At 43.0% G+C, this 8,771-nt stretch overlaps 1 long non-coding RNA gene across 1 annotated transcript; it reads left to right on the top strand.

The window, feature by feature from the left end:
* The first annotated feature begins 4,011 nt into the window (after positions 1-4,011).
* Positions 4,012-5,884, top strand: LOC127461362 (uncharacterized). Its single transcript, XR_007900048.1, has 3 exons — positions 4,012-4,051; positions 4,618-4,685; positions 5,612-5,884. It is a non-coding gene; the product is annotated as an uncharacterized LOC127461362 (long non-coding RNA).
* The last annotated feature ends 2,887 nt before the right edge of the window (positions 5,885-8,771 follow it).

The following is an 8,771-nucleotide window of genomic DNA, read 5'->3' as shown; positions in this document are numbered from 1 at the left end:
ACAGTGACAATAACTCCCTTGTTTTCTCTAGTGAGTAGATGTTTATATTCTAATTTTGTCTCTGCAGGCTACACAGAGCCTTAAACTTGCAAAAGGGATTTGTGAGCAGCTTGCTTGTCAAGAACAAATACTAGTCAAAAGAAAGGCATGACTTATTGACCTTGGGTTCACTGAACCTTCATCTTGATGCTTCCGCACCGCGAAGGAATCGGCTCCTCCAAAAATTAAAGTTCCCAGATTAGAATAGAAACTTCAACAAAGGACCTGCATGGCTTTACAAGTACAGTTGATTAGAGGACTTTAAAAGAGCTTTGTTAGAAAAGTGGGATTATGGAAAGCAAATGTTTGAGAGGTAGAGAAACCAATTGAGGTCAAAGTTGATGAAAACCAGACTTTTGAAAATATGGAATTCCTACTTTGCATTTTGGCTAAAAATCTTTATTCTTTGTCCTCACCTGTTATGTTATTCATTTGGAGATACAGGGACAGTATCTGGCTGCCTCAGTCATCTTGTCAAGATGATGATTTGCGGTGGGAAGAGATGATGACTTTGAGGAATACCCGGTATTTATTTTGTGTTATCTAATTCAAATTGTTTTTTTGCATCTTCCAAGTTTTTGTAAGTTTTTAAGGAAGCTTACAGAAATATTTCAAATCCATACTCTTACTATCTGTGTTTAATAACTACATAACCATAGCATCTTTTTTTTTTTTTTTTTTGTTCCTGTAGGAACATCTCTCGAAAAATCAACCCAAAGATTTCTATGCAGTGTTAGGGCTAAATGAAACTTTTTAATAGTTTTAACTTGGTGCTCAAACTTCTGGAAGTTTCAGAATTGCACCTCATTCCAAGGCACCAGTGTGAGTCTTTATGCTGAGATGAAATTTAGGACAGATGAGTAGTTCCTATACAGAACTCTGCAGAGGAAGTGCATTCTTGCACTGCAGAACAGTGTATTTGTGCACATGTGTGACCGTGATGTGGATGTGTGAAATAGTTCTGTTATGTGTGTACATGTCCACAAAATCAGAAAGAATTTTATTTAAGAGCATATAGATAATAAAATTGCACATGCTTTTCATGTGCTCAGGAAACATCTTCTGTGTGGACAGGAGTTAGATTTTAAAAAATAATTTATTACGTTGGTTCCAACATTTTAACTCCTCTCTAGTTTACCTGTCTAACTACAAAGATATTTGTGTGATGAGAAAACTCGGAAAACTGAGAACTTGTTTTGCTTACCCTATAATCTGCAGTTTGCTTTGATGATAGTGTGTCATAATTCCTCCTGGGTGCCAGTCAAAACAAAGACTTTGCCCTGTACACAAGCAGTTCTTGTTTGGATAGTTCTGGTATTTTGAAATGTGGAGTAAAATCCAAGACAGATTATTTCCCTTCCCACAGCTGAATGAGGATAAGGCTGAAAGTGTGAAGAATCTTCAGGCTTAAAGTAACAGAGGATTCAATCCCCTTAACACAGTGCCACTGTGACACTGTGCTGTATCATGGACACTTTAGAAGCAAAAGTAGGAGGAAAGAAAATCTTGAAGCTTTTCAAACTGTCAACTTTTGCTGAAAGGGGATTTTTCCAATGCTGTTATCAATGAAACTGGATGGAAAAAAATATTTCTTTAATATTTTGAAGTTTCCAGAGTTAGAGCACATTTTAGAAGCACTCTTACTTTCTACAATATTTTCATATTTCTTTTTCTACTACCTTACCCCACTGACCTGAATTAATAGGGTACTGCTTTTGGCCAGCTATCAGGGGTTTGCTGTGATGGCACTGTTGGATTATGTGACTTAAGTTACAGTTGTTGAACTTACGTGCGCTCACTGATATTTTTCTGCCTAGAGGAAAGCTTGAATTATACTTTTGAAACTTAGAGAGATGGACAAAACAAAGCATTCCATGAAATCCTATGTAACAAAACCCAACAGTCAGTACTGTGGAACACCACGCCACTTCCATGCCTTGTCTGTGGCTCTGGCTCCCTGCTGGAGCTGGATCCTGCCTGGCTTTGTGTTCCTGCTGCAGGATCAGTTGGCTGAGCCTGAGATTATGCTCGTGTTTAAAGACGAGCTCAAGGCTGCTGATTTGGGAGATCAATTAGAAGCCAGGGAGCAGGGAAACGTGTTTAGCTGCAAACTTGGAGAGCAGCCACTTGCTGCCTGCCCGTGTTTGCAGAGCTCTGCAGGGCAGGGGCAGCTCCAGCCCTGCCCAGGGTGGGTCACAGAAGGGCAACCAGACCTGGGTCTTTATGCTGTGGTCTTTCTCCTTTGTCTTATTGCAGATTCCCTCAGCCAGCAGCTGAAGGTTCTGTGTCATTCCTCAAAAGTCAGTCACTTTGGTTGTCTTTTCCCATCTGGAAAACTGGAACAACTTCTCAGTTCTGGAATTTGTTGAAAAGGCTTCGTAGTTACTGCCATTAGCAACCCTTTTAGTGAGTCTGGTTTTGGTGTTACTGAACCAAAACCATTCAGTCTCTTGCTTTGCTCTTGAGTTCATAAATTGCTGAGAATTAATTTTTAGGCCGAGAGAGAATTTTACAGCTATCTAGTAATCTGAACTAAGGCAATCTACTGTCTCAAGTAGAAAATAACAAGGAGAATAGTGAATGGTCTCACACAAGACACACAATGAAGCTTCCAGCAAAGTTCCTGAGGTACCTTGGGAGAGCTCATCATATCCCTGCAGCACCTCTTGGTGACAAACTCCTGTTTGCCATGCACTGATGGAGGGACTGCACCCACCACAGAGGTGATAAACAGGGCAGAGCATCAGCTCCCCTGATGACCAGCAACCCCTGCTGAACCCAGGGCTGTGCAGGGCCTTTGTAATGCAGGTTGTTCCAGCTGGAGGTTCAAAATGTGTCAAAAGCAATGCAAGTGCAAGCTCATTGAATAATCCAAGTGGAGGGCAAATCCCAGGTGCTGTTAAAAATACCAGTGCAGAAGAAACTTCTGTTAATCCTTTTCCTTTGGGACCACTGTCGTTCCAAGACTATATATTTTTTTTCCCCAGGTTGGATTTCAAGCAGAGAACAGCTCTGTTTTCAAGATGGCACAGTGTCTGGTTGAATGCTGGTGGGCACACACAGAAATCAGCTGCAGTTTGAGCTGCCCGAGGTACCCAGGAACTGCACTGGCTGTGAATCTTGCAACCAGGCAGGGGTGAAAAAAGGTCAGGAAGAATCTTGCTGTTCCCAGTGTCTGTCAGTAAGTAATCATGCAGATAAAAATCACACCACACCCTCAGCTCAACAAAAAATTTCTTTCTCTATCTGTATATCCATATAACATTACAATGCAAGCCTCAGGGCATCTTTTGTCCTTATCTAAACAAAAGTCTTCTCTGAAAACCTTAGTCATGCAAGTTATGGCATGAAATCACCCTTTCAGCAGAAAAATGGTAATTTTACATCTGGAGTCAAAGGAGGACTGGCTTGGTGTACAAAGCTATTATGTTTCTCAGATCCAATCACCCTTAGTAATTTGGGAGCAATCCACAGATCAGTCTGTAAGGGTTTTGTTCAGTACAGGTACACATCCCCCTGTGTACCTGGGTTTTTCTTGGGGTCCTTCTGACACAGGATTTCTATGTAGTGCTATCTGCCTTGGGTGCAGAAGGCATAAGAGAAATGACAGATGAAAGAAATTAAAATTGAATGACCTGGTGACTAAATGCAAGCCCACAACACTGGATCGCTGTGCTGTGACTTAAAGTGAGGAGAAGAGAAGGGGTTTTCTAGGGAAAAGCAGGAGTTTGCACATGGTGCAGTTCTTGTGAAAGCCCTGCCAGTTGTCACGGTGGGTAACCTAAAAATGAAAAACCCTGTTGTATGGGATTATCCGTTGCCACTTTTTTGTTTTCCAGATTTGGTGCAAAGTAACAGATGTATCCTCTGTCTGTGCTGTCTTGGGTGATTCTTCTGCTCCACGATCCCAGTTGTCTGTGGGCAAACACACCAAACCACCAAGAGGAGGAGGGAGCTGTTGCCCTGTTTGGGTGGTGTGTGCACAGTTCTGGGTGGGCTGTGGAGGATGCAGGTGGGTAACCAGACACAGCTATCTCCTGGGAAACAAATCTCTCTGCAAGAATCCTTTTCCAGACAGAGAAACCTCTGTGGGTTCCTCACTTTGTGGAGCATTAACTCGCACGGTTCACGCTGAAAAGGATGTTAAAACAGTTCTTAAAAATAATTACACATAATGATCCTTTTCTCTGTCTTCGTGCTTTAAAAATAATTTATTTGCCCTGATTAGTTCATGTACAACTCAGAACTGAGCTGAGTCTTCCTTTAAATAATCCTGCTCCCAGGTGGATGCATTGTTCACCCCAGTCTGTGTGACAGGCACTTTAAAGGCTTGGTTTTCCTTCCTGATATAATTTAAATGAAGCCTGGAGCCTCTCCCCATGCGGGGGGTGAGATGCTGGGCAGAGGTGGCCAGCTGTGGGGAGGGGGCTGTGCCCAGGGCTTGCTCCCAGGAGAGAAGGAGTAAACCCTTCTGACTGACTGGAAAAGGGAAGGAAAACAGAGCATGACCCACGGGGTGGATGTTGTTGTCTGCAATGGCTCTTTTACTTTTTTTTTTCCTTCCTGATACTTCTGCAGTGTGCATTACTCTGTGGAAGAGATCCTATAGCATTGGCTCCCTCCCTGCTCCAGACAGATGGTAACTGGTAAGCTTTGATTTCTTTCCTTAATTATAGTGTCTCAGTGCAAAACTTCAAGAAGATCTTTAAAACACTGCTGATTATTAAGAACTGCACTCCCTGCTTGCAACGTCATTTCTTGACATTACTCTGACTTGCCTTTTTTCCTGCCTGGAGAGGTGAATAAAGCAAGCTTTTGTAGTTTTCCTCTTTAGACTTTAAATAATCCTGTGTTGTTCCTGCTTTGGTTTTACGTGTTTGCTTTCCCTCTCACTGGAGACCTGGTCTCCCACCCCCTCCTGCCGTCCCCAAATGCAGTGAGGGTTTGGAAAGTGCTGTTTGTTCTTCTCACTCCACTGTTTATGATGCTGGGCAGTGATGCATTCAGATTATCACAGCACGGGTAAAATAATACCCACTTCTTCACTTACATCCTATTACTGCCCCTCAGAGAGCCCTGTCACTTAGATTTCTCAGGGGAGAGCCAATGACATACGGTCTTCTGATTTCAAATACAAACTGTTGTGTGGAGATTTAAAAGATACCCTAATTTATTTTGAAATGGCCTGTAATGTGCTGCTACTTTTCTGATCGGTTTATTAGGCTGTGATTTTTCCATCTAGCTCCTATTCCCAAAGCCAACCAAATGATCATGATTTACTTAGGACATCTGTTAAATGCTGGGCTGTCTGGGGAGCAAAGCAAGGGAGCTGCAGTCCTGATGGGAATATTGAAGGAAAGCAGTGTAACCAACTGTGATCTCCCAACAACAGGGCAGTTTGAGCCACAGCCTCAGTGTATTTCTTCTGGCTTGCATGGCTTTTGCACATAAATGTGTACATCTCTGAAAATGCTATGATTAACTGCTGTTATTTAATATATTTATCTCAAGACTGCCTCAAGCCTTTTAGATCTATTGCTTTGATTTTTTTATTTTTTTTTCCCTCTAACAGGAGCAAATCTGGAGCACAAGCAGGAGCACTGACAGGATGCTGGGACCTGTTTGATTCCCCCACCCACAAATGGTGGGATATTTCTGTTTTCAGCTGTCACTATTAGTGTACTCTCAGTTCTCCTCCCCTCCACCCCCAGTTGAGACCAGTGCTAAGAAGGTTTTTTGATTCTTTCCTAGCAGTTGAAGCAAACCCTGCTGCACTTCAGCTTCCTCCTGCAGGACAGATTTACTCTCTGTGGTTACCCTGTGGTTGCCACATGTTAGTTACATTAAAGGCAGTGCTTCCATATCTAATGAAACAGAAATCCATGAGATGTATGAAAACCTTCTACTGTTTTCAAGAACATTTCCTGTTCTCCCCTCTCTGCCCCCCCTAGTTTCATGAATATGGGTTCAGTCTGTTGGAAGGGAGCTTTCAGTGTCAGGCTAAGTTGTTAAAATATATCCTCCTCGTTTGGCTTCTGGCAGTTGCAATAAGCAGGAGAACAGAGGTGATATTCCTATTTGAAGAAGTGTGATGGGTATTTATCTGTGAAATGTGAGCCACTATCCAGGGTTCTTAATTGTTTGATGGCATTGCAAAAAGCACACCGAGAGTCAATAAGAGTTCTACCTGTGCAAAGATGATTGAAATCCATACAGAGATGTGCTCTGAAGGGGATGAGGTTTGATACCATTAAATACGTGGCCAGAGACAGTGAAATCTGCTCTGTTTGTCTGTTTGTATCTGAAGAACAAACCATAACCTGAATAGAGGGTTAGAAAAAAGTATTCAAAACAATTTCTAGGTGTGTTAAAACACCAATTCTCATGAAGAGTTGAAGAAGCAGCAGATGTTTAGACACCTCAGCCAGAAAACAAACAGTAACTGACTCTCAGAGACTTGAAATGGTCTGTGCTTTTGCATTCATCAGTTCTGTTGTCATAATAGGAAGTTTAAGAGCACACAGGGCAGGAAAAAAGCTTTTTTTGGTTTTTTTGGTTTTTTTTTTTTTGGCTTATAGTTTTTCAAGTGGATGGATCACTGTGTAGGAGGGCTCAAATGACTCTGAGAGCTGGGAGCTGGAGCTGGGAGTGCTGGCTCCCTCCAACTGTTTGAACTCTCCACAGAGTCAGATCACTTTGTCTCTGGGATTCAGTATAAGGTTTAGTCAGAGATGAGGGCAACAGAACTCCTTCATGAGTCATCTGCTTAATCCCACTCCAGACAGAGGGCTCTTCCTTTTGCTCTGTTAGTCTGCCTGTAGCTCTGTTGTCTTGCTGTTAGATGTGTTGGTTATTGCTGGTTTGGGTTCTTTTCTTTTTTTTTTTTTTTTTTCAGTCTAAATTAGGTTCTTTTTTCTGTGCTTTCAGTTCTTACAGTGGTGGCATTTTCAACCATTGCAAGGATTTTTTTACCCCTCCGGGGTAGCCCTGGCTTGTGCCATGCTCAAAGAGATTACTTCCAGTCCTGAAGGGAAAACTGTCTGGGAGGTTTCCCATGAAGAAGCTGATCTAATCCATTTGAGCTGGTAAAAGACTTCTGTGAGCTTTGCAATGTGCCAGACTCTGCCTTACAAGTAATACATGTCACTTCTATAGCGAGGCAACAATCATTTAAAGTGAGGGTGATATCTAGAGGTCTGTAGGTCTGTGACCCAAGAGAAGCTCTCCTGGCAGCAGCTGGAAATTTCTCCAGTGAAATCCCAAACCCTTTGGGAGATTCCAGGCTTTGCTGCCAACCTGAAACCCGAGTTAGGGTTTGGTAGGTCTATGAAACTTTCAAGAGAGCAGTGGCCAGTTTTTTATTTCAGTTGAGTTTCACAGCGGTGCCACAGGTTCATTTAAATGCTGAATATGTGGAAATGAGCTCCTCTCCTTCCATGTGAATGTTAATTTAGTGCACTTTGTTTAGCTGCGATGGCAACACAGTTTTTGGAAGCGTTCTGTGTGCATTAGTCATCAATATCTGAGCAATGTTTCTATTGTGCTCATCCGCCAATGGTCCTAAAAAGCATCAGCAATTCATCTGTTCCAGCTGGGACAAGAAAGCCTGACAAACTGCAGTGCTGCATTGAAAAGCAACTAAAAATGGAATCATAGGGCATGTTTATTGTATTTTCATGACTGCAGCAGTCGGGGACTGATTTTCTAGCATACTGCAGCATTTGGGATTACCACTGTGGGCTGTCCTGTTTCATCCCACGAGATGACTCAGTTGGAAGTCAACTCTTGTGCAGGATTGGCCTCTGACTGGTACTGATGAGGGGGAGGGAGCTGTATTCCCATCCAGCTACCTGGCATGGTGCTAGTTTTACTTTGACAACCTGGTGCTAGGATGACAATCCCCCATAGTGTTGAAGAGTTTGTGCAGCACTGAATACTTACAGGTTCAGACTAAGAGGATTATGTCAGGAGGTTCAACTGAGGTCCTGAGCTAGAACCTCATGGATCCAGGTTTGACTTCTGCTGCGAGAGCATTGCCTGGCCTTGTGCTCAAAGTGTTACCAGAGGTTTAGTTTCTCTCTGCAGGGTGAATATGTTATTTCTCCATCTGCCTGTCCTTTATTTCTCTACTTAAATGATGAGTGAGGAGGGGTCTTAATCAATGAAACAAGAGAGGGGTCTCACAAGCTGACTTCAGCTGCCTGGTATTTTAGTGTCTGTGTCCAATAGGCTCTTCCAGAGGCTGAATCAGAGCTGCTAAATGGCAATTCCTGTTCTGAAGTGCCTTGGTTAAAGCTGGTCTTTGTGAATCCCCCTTTTTCCATCACACTTACATCAACTGCCCTGTCCACCAGGGACACCAGAAATGCCATTGCATTTTTGCCATCTGTTTTCAGGACAGTCACCTTGGAGAGAGGTGTCTCTTCCCCACTGCAGCCTTGCCCTGTGTGGTGCTCCTGCACTGAACCCCGTGCTGCTGGACCTGGGGGAACCTGCTTGCAGAGGAGTTGATTTCCCTGCAATTTATCAAGAGGAAGACAAGACATAAGAAAATTCTGCAGAGCAATGGTGCCCTGCATCTCCTCCTGGCTAGAATTGCCCTAACTGGCTCCTCCATATGCTTATGAGCAGGGGGACTGGGACTGGAAGGTTTTTAAGGTCAGCACCATCTATTCAGAACAAGAGGAGAAGGTGTGACCTTTCTCAAATGGTAAGCTTTGTCAGTGCTCCCA

The sequence above is a fragment of the Manacus candei genome, unplaced genomic scaffold (assembly GCF_025592945.1).
Source record: "Manacus candei isolate 608988 ecotype Guabito, Panama unplaced genomic scaffold, ASM2559294v1 h1tg000103l, whole genome shotgun sequence".
Classification (NCBI taxonomy): domain Eukaryota; kingdom Metazoa; phylum Chordata; class Aves; order Passeriformes; family Pipridae; genus Manacus; species Manacus candei.
Note: the sequence above shows the minus strand (reverse complement) of the source record. Positions and strands in the feature narration are given on the sequence as shown.